Source organism: Periplaneta americana, chromosome 8, assembly GCF_040183065.1.
Source record: "Periplaneta americana isolate PAMFEO1 chromosome 8, P.americana_PAMFEO1_priV1, whole genome shotgun sequence".
Lineage (NCBI taxonomy): Eukaryota > Metazoa > Arthropoda > Insecta > Blattodea > Blattidae > Periplaneta > Periplaneta americana.
The window spans coordinates 181,101,928-181,115,884 of record NC_091124.1 but is presented as its reverse complement, the minus strand read 5'-3'; positions in this window follow the sequence as shown (position 1 = coordinate 181,115,884).

Genomic DNA, 13,957 nt, shown 5'->3' with positions numbered 1-13,957 from the left:
CAAACCGTAGAGTCCACGTTAGCTCCTCGCGAAACAACCTTCGGCTACGGCTGCCAAAGACCGACTGTCGTACTCTGGCCTATACAGCTAATTCACTCGACGATCCTTCATCGCGAACCGCAAAAACATGCTCAAAAACTATAAGAAAAAACTAGAGAAAATGTTGAATTTATTTCTAAAATATCAATATATAAGTATCTATTATACTTACTAGCTTATGGCTTTTAAGGAACCCGGAGGTTCATTGCCGTCCTCACATAAGCCCGCCATTGGTCCCTATACTGAGCAAGATTAATCCAGTCTCTACAATCATATCCTAGTTCCCTCAAATACATTTTAATATTATCCTCCTATCTACGTTTCGGCCTCCCAAAAGTCTTTTCCCCTCCGGCATCCCAACTAACACTCTATATGCATTTCTTGATTCGCCCATACGTGCTAAATGCTCTGCCCACCTTAAATGTCTGGATTTAATGTTACTAATTATGTTAAACAAATTTCAAAATACAGGGACATCATTTTATTTTTACTTGAATTTTTATTGTACCTGCTTTTCTGAATGTACTTCACTCTCACCCCTTCACTAATGTCCTTGCTCCCGTCAGACACACAAACTTACGGCCGCTGTTGCATTCGAAGTCTTCAAGCAGTGAAGTAAACACTGCAGTGTATAGTGTGTTTCATAAATATGATTGCGTTTTCTATAGAAGAAAGAACCTATATTAATAATATCGTACTAAAAATTATGTTCAAGAAACGATAAATTCAATTTTAGAGAATATGCTTCAAAATGTTTTTAATAATATGCGTATTGAATTGAAGGCTGCATTGTAATGAACGGCAACCATTTTCAGCAACTTGTTTAAAAATTCAGATTAGCTTATTTTGAATTGAGGTGGCTAGAAGCAAAGGAATGCTAGTGACATTTGTAATGACATGAGTTAAGTGCATCCAGTGTAAGCTAAAGTATGTAAAATTTTAGTGGCAAAGGGATATTTTAATCGCATAACATATTAAAATTTAAATAAAAGATTTCACCGATTTTACGAAAGCTTAAATATTTAAACCCCATTTTCTCAAAAGTAACTTAAGTGCACTTACAGCCCTTTACTTATGACTCCCTCAACTAAATGCACTCTCTATATTGTATGATAACATCAATAATTAATATGTTAAATAAAGTAGACATTACATAACGAACATAGCCGCCTGAAAAGTTGAGTTTTTGAAAAACAATGTTACTACTCTACTGTATTTTGATAAATTCCGTAAAAGTGATGATCAAACTGAAAATCGTAATATCGTATTTCCGTAGAACATAAATGGATACACTACTTTTCTCTCCTCCTGTACCCAGTAAAATGATTTGTTTACATATTGCACTAGCAACATCAAACTCCTGTAATGGAAGGGGGCAACAGTGTTTCCGACTATAGCCAGGTTAATTGTTAAAAATGTTGGTAAAAATAAAGTGATGTCCCTGTATTTGCGCGTATACCCTTCCATTCCTGTATAGACCAGAGGTTTATTAAAACTACGTCTACCTGCAAATTACGATCTCACCAGTTTCACTTTTGAGTGCAATTGTGATTTGTTGGTCAATTTCCGTCTTTATTCCACATTATATTAATTTCTTATCATTCCTTCTACTTCTTGCATATAATTTATGAGTATTTTGTAATTGCTTATAAATTATGACAAAAAGCTAAGTTTTCAAAGTATTTGAATTAAACATTAACATCTGAAATTTTTGAAACGTTCAGATATTTTATGTTGGTCATATCCTTCGCCAATGAAGTTAAGAAAGAACGGATGAGTTCAATTTCCAGTCCTTTTGAACCCGTTCGACGATATATCCGGCGTACACAGGAAGCAGAGAGGGGGAACAGCTGCTGATCACCTGCGATGATGCCAATTCAAGCGTGACCCTCTGCTCCATTCACTGGTCCAGAAGAATTCCGTTAATCAAGATCTGATCCCGCGCAATTACCCTGACACACCGCCATCCCACAGCTACGAGGAGATATCAAACCGTAGCCACAAGTCGGCGTTCAGCAGAGAACTTCGTCATTGATTGCAATAATTCTTGTCACACTTCTGACTTCTCGACATTTCGACTTATGCGTGATATTGACTTTTCAAATAAAGAAATACTGCTACTTAAAAATCTACAATGGCGTAATATTTTTATCTATTTATTTGTTGTTTTTTTGTACTTTAAGGCAGCGTTTCTAAATCAATGGTCCACGGACCATCTGTGGTCCTCAAGGTCTGCCCTTGTGGTCCTTCAAAAAAGGCAAAAGAAAAAATATAATAAAACGAATTGCATATCACTCTATAGCTGAAGAGGGTAAACTGTATAGTGATTGGCCACTTAAGCTAATGAATAATAAAACAATGAAATAGCGGAAAATAGTGATAATTTATTGAGAGAATTTTTAAGGCATTGGATGAAGTGAAGATTCAGAAACAAATAAAAATCAATGAACAAAAGAAAAAGAAAATTTTAATGCAAATGTAAATGAAAGAAACACAACAAGTCCACTTTTACATTTATTGACCGTCTAATGCACAGTTATTAACCACACACTTACTAGTGATTGACCATCTACTGCATAGTTATTGACCACACACTTATTAGTGATTGACCGTCTACTACACAGTTATTGACCGTACGCTTCTTAGTGATTGACCGTCTACTGCACAGTTATTGACCACACACTTATTAGTGATTGACCTTCTACTACACAGTTATTGACCACACACTTATTAGTGATTGACCGTCTACTACACAGTTATTGACCACACACTTATTAGTGATTGAACAATACATTTTCACAGTTTTCACTTTTTCTTGTCTGTTTCGTTTCTCTTGTTTTTATCTTTCTCATTAAGAACTTTTCTCGATGTTTTTTTTTCTTTCATCTCTTATTCGCTTCGTTTCTTGTCTTGCCTCTTCTTCCATTTTTCTCTTTTGTGCCTTATCAGAAGCAAGTGTGTGCCATTTCTCTGATGTTATTACAAATGGCTTCACCCAGCATTCGGCGAGGACCAAAGGACACTTTTCCTTCAACAGGATATTTATTTCTGGACGCTAAGGTTGCTTCTAGGACACCAAACTTCTTGGCAGCTTCATTTAAACCAAATCCACTGCGGACAGGTTCTGTAGCGTTTCGTAAAGCTTCCCCTGTATAATGCACTTTACCTGGCTTAGGCATTATAATATAGTATCAGTCCTGTAAAAATCCCCATCATTTAACCGATAACATATATAGAATTGGAGCAAATTAGTCATTATTCTAACAAATAATTTATGAACGACCAATCACTGTAGTTTGCGGACATACACTTTATAGTGATTGACCACGGGGCATTTTTATGTCTTATAAAAACTTTAACAAAATAATATTCTGTGGACGGAAACCTTATACCTTTTCTGACACTGTGAGTGTAAAAACGAGCACCAGAATTTATGTATCCTTTGCAGAATAAATAAATCATTGCGTGCATTATTCTTAGCAATTACTCTAGTTACACTCGTTTACGTTCAGTTGCATTTCCATTCCATTTCAGTCCTCTCAGACAACAGGCACTAACTCAGTGCGATGAACAGCGACAACTAACCACAAATAAGAGTTGTTACTAGAGGTATATGTAGCAAAAAGTGAAATCACGATCGTGGTTTATTCACAATATACTTGAAAAAAGGAAGCGGTCAATCACCGTATACTGGTCAATAACTACCTAGTTTACCCTATCTCAGAGTCTGGAAATGACACATGGCAATCGCCTTTCACTTTTTCTCCAAGTACTGACATTTTATGAAATTTATTACCCTATCCGTCTACTGACTTCCCACTCTACTCTCAACAACAAAAGAGGGAATTAAACCACTATGAATGTGGCATTCCCATGCACATCTGGCGCCGTTCCTATAACCCAACCAGGGACCACTCAAATTCTTAACAGATGACCGAACCTAGTCATATATTTTTATGATTTTCTTAATAGTTCTGCACATTGAAATGCTCACGTACTGTACGTTGTATACCAATAATACAACTCTGAGGTCACAATTTGAAACTTATTTTCCAAGTAAATATGACGAATTTTCATGGGTTCGTGATCACTTTTACTGCGATATTGAAACTAACAAACTTTCTTTGAGTGAAAGAGAATAGTTAATTGAACTCTCGAATGACACTGGACTTGAAATGAAATTCCAAGCGGAAGGTATAGTTAATTTCAGGACTGCATCACAAGTGAAAAGACAATACAGTGAACTGTACAATGGTGCTTTAGAGATTATAATTCAGTTTGATTTTACGTATCTGTATGAGAAAGGGTTTTCACCACTAAATCTAATAAAAAACAAAGTAGGCTACCGAAGTCGACTCCATGTATGTGACAATCTCCGACTTAAGCTTACCAGCATACGTCCAAATATAGAACAACTATGCAAGAATCGGCAGGCTCATCCATCTCATTAATATGAGTACCAACATTTATTTATTTTTTTTTAGTTGATAAGTTAAAAATTATCCAAACTCTAATAGCCTTGAATTATTAAAGAAACAAAGGTGAATAATTCTGTTCTATTAACATTAGCTTAATTAGTTAATACTAATATAAAATTAATTTAATTCAATTTTAGTTAAGTCATTCTATTTTAAAATATAAGTATACTGCTATTAAAAGAGTCTACAAAAAAGATAAATTTGGTTTCGAAGGGAACAAGAGTAAGGTGGTCTGTGGAACTGTTCTGACTTTAAAAAGTGGTCCCCACTTCAAAAAAGTTTGAGAAACGCTGGTTTAAGGTATATGAGTAGGAAATTTTCCTTTTCAGTTCCACAAATATTAACATCGTTCCTTTCTTCTGTACTTATTTCGCTTACTTTTAGTATGACATCGTTAACTTCAGGCTATTAGTCGGTTATTGCATGAGAAAGGCATTATTCTTGTGAACAAGATTTCTGTATAGCGTCTTTCATGTTCCATATTTAAGAAATGAAGGGCCCCTTTCTCAACTATTTTGATGCTGATTTAACTCAACTTATCGACAGTAAAATCAAATTGTTTTAGAATTATCTATTCAAGAAGTCTGATATTATACGATTGTTCTGTCAACAAATGAACGCTAAAGATTTACAAAGTTACAAGAGGCATTAATATTGCCCTGCTCTTGATTTATATGTTATAAAGAACGATAAATGTATAATACTCTAGTGAAATAAAACTATTCCAAAACAGGTAACAATCAATTGTTCATGTCGGTCTGGGTAGCGCAGTCGGTACAGCGCTGGCCTTCTGTGCTCGAGATTGCGGGTTCCATCCCGGCCCTGGTCGATGGAATTTAAGTGTGCTTAAATGCGACAGGCTCATGTCGTAGACTTACTGGCATGTAAAAGAACTTCTGCGGGACAAAATTCCGGCGACATTAATGTAACTTCGGCAGTTGCGATAGTCGTTAAATAAACCATAATTTGAAAAAAAAAAATTCAATTGTTCATGATAGAGAATTCTAACGCTTTCCTGTTTTCGTCATCGGATGGGTACGTTAAAGAGAATTAACCGCAAAATTGTGAAAAATAAGTTCATTACAGTCTCGAAATTATGAGTTACCTCGAAATGCAATATGAAAGTATTCCTCAACCATCTATGCTATGAGATATTCCTCAATACACAATAGCGAGGAATAGAGTTGTTTTCCTTTGCATCTATGTAACATACATATCGCTCAGGTCGATGTGTAAAGAGAGGTAACTTCAAAATTTAGAAAAATAAGTTACACACACACGCGCACACACACACGACTTACAAGGAAGCCATGGCATATTCTTATCTTTAGCTTATTATTAGAAATTAACGCATTTATGGCCGATTTCACCAAACATAGTTAACTTTAATTCTCACTTAGAGTATCTTTGTTGGACACATAAAGGAACGGACAATGCATTTCACCAACACAAATTGGGCTTTAAATTTTCATTAAAGTACTTTTATGTTAATTCGTCAGTAGTTTGTCATTTAAATATCTAATTCTGCATTCTGGACGATAATTTTCATAGTGACGAAGAAAAAAAATTGTAGACATTTTATTTACTGTAAATATGCTGATTTCTTGTTTGAAGATGATTTCTTACCTAGATGAGTGAGAATAATTTCCAAACAAAATAAATAAATAAATAAACACATAAATAAATAAGTACATAAATACATAAATAAATAAATACATAAATAAACACATAAATAAATACATTAATAAATAAATACATCAATAAATAAATACATAAATAAATATATGACTATATAAATAAATATATATATATAAATAAAACATAAATAAATAAGTACATAAATGAATGAATAAATAAATAATTAAATACATAAATAAATAAATAAATAAAAAATAAATACATACATAAAATAATACATAAATAAATAAGCACATAACTAAATACATAAATAAATAAGTGAATGAATAAATAAATAAGTAAATAACTGAATAAATAACTAAATAAATAAATAACTAAATAAATAAACAAATATTATTTAGTACAATGGATGAAAAAGATTTCCAAATGATGTTTAGGTTAAGCAAAATAGCAGAAATAGATATTCTGAATAGTATACAGTAGAAGGTGATTTAGAATTTCCAACTGATAGGTAAATAGCCCTACTTCATGTTTGAATGATACACCTATTTATTGAAGAAACATTTAATCAATCTTTGGTTGCGTCAAATAGCCTACAGCAACTTAAGTAATATGAATAACTTATTTTTACTATATTTGAAGACATTAGAATAGTAACTCAGGCACACTAAACGTTTGATCGTGGGTTACAACTGTCCATACATATAGACTTGAATCTGAACCGTTCTACCACTGACCTGTTTATGGTTGTCATTCAAGAACTGATGAAGTGTATCAGTACTTATATAACTTGAATAAATAATCAAGAAGTGACAAGGAAAAGTTGAATAGTAAATTAACTTATAGTAGAGAAATGAAGATATAGAGACAGCCATTCAAAACCATAAAGACGCAACAAAACAAATATAAATAGTGAACAGAGAGACAAAAGACAAATATAGTGACGCACATCAATCTTCAGTTAAGAAAATAAAGTTAAGTTTGTGTCAAGGAAAAAAAAACAGTGAAAGTAGAATGGGAGACATGTAAGAATTTACGTCTTGCCACTAGTTTAGCTTAAGGTTGGTTCACAATAAACCGGGAACAAAAACGACAACGAGAACGAGAACGGAAATATTGTTAAAATAATTGCATTTAAATGTGAGCATTCACAATTAACTATTGTGAATGCTCACATTTAAATACATTCATTTTAACATTATTTCCGTTCCCCTTCTTGTTGTCGTTTCCGTTTCCGGTTTATTGTGAACCAGCCTTTAGTCGGTTGAGGAGTTTCCATGCCGATTCAGAGTTGCGCTCGGGCATGGGTTCGATTCCCGCTTAGGTTGATTAATTGGTAGGGTTTTCCCTAGGTTTTTCCAAGCTGTAATGTGAAATTCTAGTAATCAACGGTTAATTCTCGAGCTCATCTCATTAAATACCATTTCGCTATCATCAATCCCATTGACGCTAAATAACCAAATACAGTGACATCATTTTATTTTTACTTCAATTTTTATTGTACCTGAGTTTTTGTATGTACTTCACTGCCACCCCTTCTACTAATGAAGTTCCAAGTGTCCTCCACACAGAACCAAGGTCGCATATAGTACTGAGTTAGTGAGTATAGTACGTTTCAGAAATATGTTCTCATTTTCCAATGACGAAAGAGCTTTCAATATTGAATTATTTTCGCACAGGTACTGTCGTCCATTTGCCTACGTCGCATCCCTATTTCCCCCACCTACTTTTACTCGCCCTTCTATAAAGCTAGTGGCAGGGCTGTCTTGGCTCTTTTCCGAAAACATTAATTTCTGTTGTAATATTATACAACTGTTTAAAATAACTTAAATAAAAGGGCCTCGTTAAGTAATTAACTGTCGCGTGATTTCCCCTCTTTCTACGATCCTGCGACATAACCACTTGAACGGACAGTAGATAGCATGTCTGAGTAATTTTATCTTTTCGGAACGGGCAGAAGTGAAGATTGAATTTACAGTACGTAAGGTACTCTTTTATAGAGTAGGTACAGAATTATTTCAATATGAGTTACTAGTACGAAGGACGAAACTGGTAATTGGAATTAGATGCAATAGTCTATAGTGCGACAATATGCACAAAAAAACTGAAGCCTGTATCGAAATGAACGGCCACCATTTTCAAAAATGTGTTTAAATATCCATATTATGATTATTTTTCAATTTAACTTCATTCTCTACACTGTACGCTAATGTGCTGTAGACAGTATAATATATACTGCATAATAAATACGTTCGCATTGATAACTCAGTTCGTGAGTAAAAATACTTATTGTTAATACTGTACTGTATTTTCATTAAACAAAAACCTAATGAAAATTATCGAAATAAAACTTGCGACATTTCCTAGTTTACGTAAATGGTCTAACTATTTTTCTCTCCTCCTATACCTAGTAAAGTGATTTGTTTGTATTTTACGTCAGCATCATGGAATTCCGTTCGTGAATGGGGTAGAAAACTGTGTTTTCTGTTTTCAACCGTTAATCGAAAGGTATAGCCAGGTTAATATTAAAAATATTAGTAAAAATAAAATGATGACCCTGTAGTTGATATAGCGTGGTTAAATAACGTACTAAAAAAAAGAAGAAACATTTTTGTGAACATCACTATTTCGAAAGCGATAATTACAGCACCGCTATAGATTATCTACATTCGATACAATAAGAACTAACAATTCTACTCAGAGCTTCGTGCTTTTAACTCGGAGATTGCAGCTGTGCAACCAATATGCGGAGTTCATTACAGGTTCAATATGGCTGAACCCTATAGAGACTACAGCAGACTCTAGCGTACTGAGCTCAAATCAATCGAATAACAAAGCTCATTACATTTTCATTAAGACGAATGGCCAAGGCTGGATTCATATTGACATTTCAGCGCTGCAGGGCCATTTCAGCAACGACTCTTGTATGGAAGTAATGTTAAGTGTTCGATTTAAATTGCAGTATTTTATTGAACCTATGAAGGCACCATACGTCAATAAAACTACGTAGATGATAACTTTTCTCACACAATTAACCATCATTCATTTTCTTCTCATTATTGCTCTATCATTAGTCATATAAATTGTAGAATCCCTGTAATGAAATTAGATTTCTCGAGTAAAAATCTTTTCGAATTTACTTGATTTTCTTTGACCATATATAGGGACATCATTTTATTTTTACTTCAATTTTTATTGTACCTGAGTTTTTGAATGTACTTCACTCCCACTCCTTCTACTAATGAAGTTCAACCGTCCTCCACACAGATCCAAGACCGAATTTACAGTCATAGTAGCCTTACGGTCACAGTAAACAGTACATTCCAAAAATATGTTCGCGTTTTCCACTGACGAAAGAGCTTTCAATATTGAATCATTTTCGGACAGGTACTGTCGTCCATTTGCCTACGTCGCATCCCGGTTTCCTCTACCAGCTTTTATTCGCCAGCTAGTGGCTGGGCTGTCTTAGCTCTTTTCTGAGAACATTAACTTCTGTTAGGAATTGAACGTTTACGTAATATTATACAACTATTTAAAATAATTTAAATGAAAGGGCCTCGTTATGTAATTAACTGTCACGAGATTTCCCCCCTTTCTACGACCCTACGACAAAACCCCTTGGACGGACAGTAGATAGTATATCTGAATAATTTTATCTTTTCGGATCGGGCAGAAGTGAAGATTGAATTTACAGTACGTAAGGTACTCTTTTATAGAGTAGGTACAGAATTATTTCAACATGAGTTACTAGAACGAAGGACGAAACTGTTACTTGAAATTAGGTACAATAGTCGGAAGTGCGATAATATGCACATTAGAACTGAAGACTGTATCGAAATAAACGTCCACCATTTAAAAAAAAATGTGTTTAAATATCCAAATTTTATTATTTTTCAATTTAACTTCATTCTCTATATTGTACTCCAATGTGTTGTAGACAGTATAATATACATTGCATAATGAATACGTCTGAATGGAACGCTAAGTTCGTGAGTAAAAATATTTATTGTTAATACTGTACTGTATTTTGATTAAACAAAATCGTAATGAAAATGATCAAACTCAAAAGTACAATATTTCCTAGTTACGTAAATGGATGAACTACTTTTCTTCCCTCCTATATCTAGTAAAGTGATTTGTTTGTATATTACGCCAGTATCATCGAACTCCAGTAGTGGAAGGGGGTAGCAAACGGCGTTGATCCAGAGGTATTGGGAAGTTAATACTAAAAATGTTAGTAAAAATAAAATGATGTCCCTGTATTTGTTATAGTTTAAGTCAAAATGAATAATGAGATTATTTCTAAATTCACTTATTTTGAACATCATGTGTGAGAAAAATTTGCTGTCGTGAACTGACGTTTACGCTGACCAACATCTGGATCGTGACTACAGAAGTGTCTGTAGGACTTATCGTTAGAATTTTTACGAACGTTGAATAAAAAGTAGTGGCAACACTGCTGATACATCACCCACGTAAGTCAGACAGCCTCAGGGATTGGAGCTGAGAACGGAAGATCAGATGAACTGGTGTAGCGAGTGATATCGACTGTACGATATTTAGCCAAATATGGTGAAGACTTAAAGTACAGGAGGATAGTGCAAGACCCCTAACAACATGTTTACGAAGCTGAAGCAACGTTCGTGATTCAAAATTTAAGTTTCACAAAGTCGTAGTGTTATTACCAGAGGGCGGATCAGAGTGACCAGGTTCCGTAGCTTCATGTTACTGATGCAGAGAGCAGAATGTCTGGGCACGTGTTCCCTAGGTACAGACAGTGGGTAAAGAATTATACAGTACGTAGTAGGAACATCACGTTCCTCTTCGCAAACAGGTGGCGTATGCTACTACTAGTAAAAGCAAATGCGAAGTTATTATTTGGGAATACGACTATCCGATGAACTACGCATAGTAGAGGCCTGCTGGAAAGAGATATTTACTAACGTGTGAGACGATAGAAATGGTGAACCACACAACAATGGCTACTGTATTTTCTAATGCCATGGATATTTTGTGGCCTAATGGTATCAGGTATAATAATGTATTTCCTTTAGCCACAGATGCTGCGCCCTATATTATAAAGGCGGCCAAGGACACAAAAATAATGTATCCTAAGTTGGTTCACCTAGCTTGATTAGCACATGGACTCCATAGGGTAGCGGAAATAATTCACTCTTCTTATAGTGACGTCGATAGCTTTATAGGTAATGTTAAGAAAATTTTTCTGAAAGCACCTTCCCGAATACAAAAATTCAAGGAAATCGCTCCCGGTGTTCCCCTTACACCAAACCCCATACAAACAATATGGAGTAGTTGGCTGGACGCTGTCTTCTATTATGCCACATATTATGTTCAAATTGTGAGGCACATGCAATTGAAATTGCAAAATCCCTAATTTCAGTTGAATTTTCGAGCAGTTTAGATTTCATACAGAAGAACTTTTGTCACTTACCGAAAGCCATAACGTTGTTACAAACATCTAATTTACACATGCCAAAGACTATAAACATATATGTAAAACTTAAGGAAACCAAAGCCGGAGAAGTTACGAAAAAAAGTGAACGAGAAACTTCAGAATGTGTTAGTAAAAAAATAATGATTTTTCAACCATGTGGTCGACCTGGTTGGCAAGTTGATATAGCGCTGGCCTTCTATGCCCAAGGTTGCGGGTTCGATCCCGGGCCAGGTCGATGGCATTTAAGTGTGCTTAAATGCGACAGGCTCATGTCAGTAGATTTACTGGCATGTAAAAGAACTCCTGCGGGACAAAATTCCGGCACATCCGGCGACGCTGATATAACCTCTGCAGTTGCGAGCGTCGTTAAATAAAACATAACAACATCAACCATGTGTGGTGTGCGAGATGTATTGCTGCAAAAACAAACAGAGCCCTCCAGATCAAAAAGTGAAAGGAATATATCAGATATTGATATAAGTTAGTATATTATCCGTATGCACCAATTACGTCTTGCAATGTCGAAAGGAGGTTCTCACGATATAATTTTTGTTTATGTGAGAGCGCAGAACGATCACTTTGGACAATCTCCACACGTACATTATTGTCCACTGCAATGCACAGACTACGTAGTATTCACTTTACACGCAAGTTACAATATAGTGTTTTATAACGGAATACAAATTCACAGCCGTCATGTACAGCACAGTATACGCATTCTTTTGACACAACTGTACGGACATTGCAGGTACGCGCCCTTTGTGTACTTCTGCAGTCACCGTCTCTGCTTCAACATAAACAGACTATAGTAAATGGTGAGTAAACTTGTAAGAACAGTCACTCTGATCCGTCCTTTGGTTATCAGCAGGCTTCGAGACTTGGGACCCGATACAATAAGTTTACTGTGCTTGTATTATAGGTTGTTGACTCACTGTAGGTAGCGAAAGGTAGAGATGTGTTGAGGTAACAACGTTGCTATTTAGAATAGAGTACGGTAGCATGGGGAAACACACACACATATGTACATTTTGAAAGCAAATATACATTACACAATGACAATTTCAAAAGAATATGAAAAGCATTTATTCTCCTGTCTTTTATAAGCATTTGTGTTTAATTATACACAGTGTTAATGGTGGAAATAAACATGTAGCAGTTTTAATTTCTTCATTTATCCTATTGGTCGACTTTAGGAAGTGCAGTTACAGTACCGATTTGCAATGTACTACAAGATACATTTTCAGTGTCTCAAACGTAAATCTTTTTCGGTTATCTGTCAAACACAGTTTGTACTGTGAAAAGCTGCGCTCTAAGTCGCATGACGTGATAGGAGCAAAACGAAAAAACCTAACATCATTGCAGTCTCTAAGAGACAGTCCTTCATTCTCGGGTGACTCTATGTCCACTAATTTGCTGTTTATGTTACACAATGTTCCATATCCGTTATTTTTACATAAAATTGATTTCCACTTCTGTTTCACAGGTTCAGTAACCGGTGTACTTGGTGTATCATTAATTCTCTGCGTCATTTTCTAAATTAATTTAAGGGCTTCTGGCATCTCTTGCTCTGACTTTTCTAACCGTGTAATAGTTTCAGACACAGTTTTAAAATAGATTCGTATGAAAACCAAATTATTCGTCAGAACCTTCAAATCCAGAGCGTTTTCCTTTGCGTATTTGTTGGCATTCATTCTACAGTACCCCACCCACTGTACGCTTTACCACTATACTCAGTACGCCGTTATGCGGATTTCCCACTGAACTGCTCTATCGGGTCCGAAGTCTCGAAGCCTGGTTATCAGCAAAGCTGGGAACTTGGGGACTTGTGTCTTTGAACGTGGCTAAGCGACAGGACTTCAATGTCAACAAACTCCCGCTTCCAGCACAGAGGTACTGTAAGGTCTGCTATAAAAGTGGTTCCTGGCTGGAACAACATAATGATAATATTATGATAGGTTGAAACACGTAATTTTATAACATATATATAAATAAACATGCAAAATACATCAAATTTACAGTTCTGCTCTGTACATTTTATTACAGTGTATGACTACATGCATTCGAAGATTTTCGAACCCATAAATTCTTCGTCTGTTAAACATGATTTGAAACGAAGGAAACTTATTTCCACATCACATGAAGTGACGAGAGCAAACTTTAATTTTTTCATTTTATTTATTTTAACTAGCTACCTAGCGAGTAAAAATTTCATTTATAAAATAAAAATGATTCTAGCCACTACCGTAAGAGTCAGGCTCGTGTACGGTGTGGTCTTAGTAACATAAAATTTACAAGGACAGTTTACTAAATACAGTAAGTAACTTAATTCAAACCAATAAATACAACA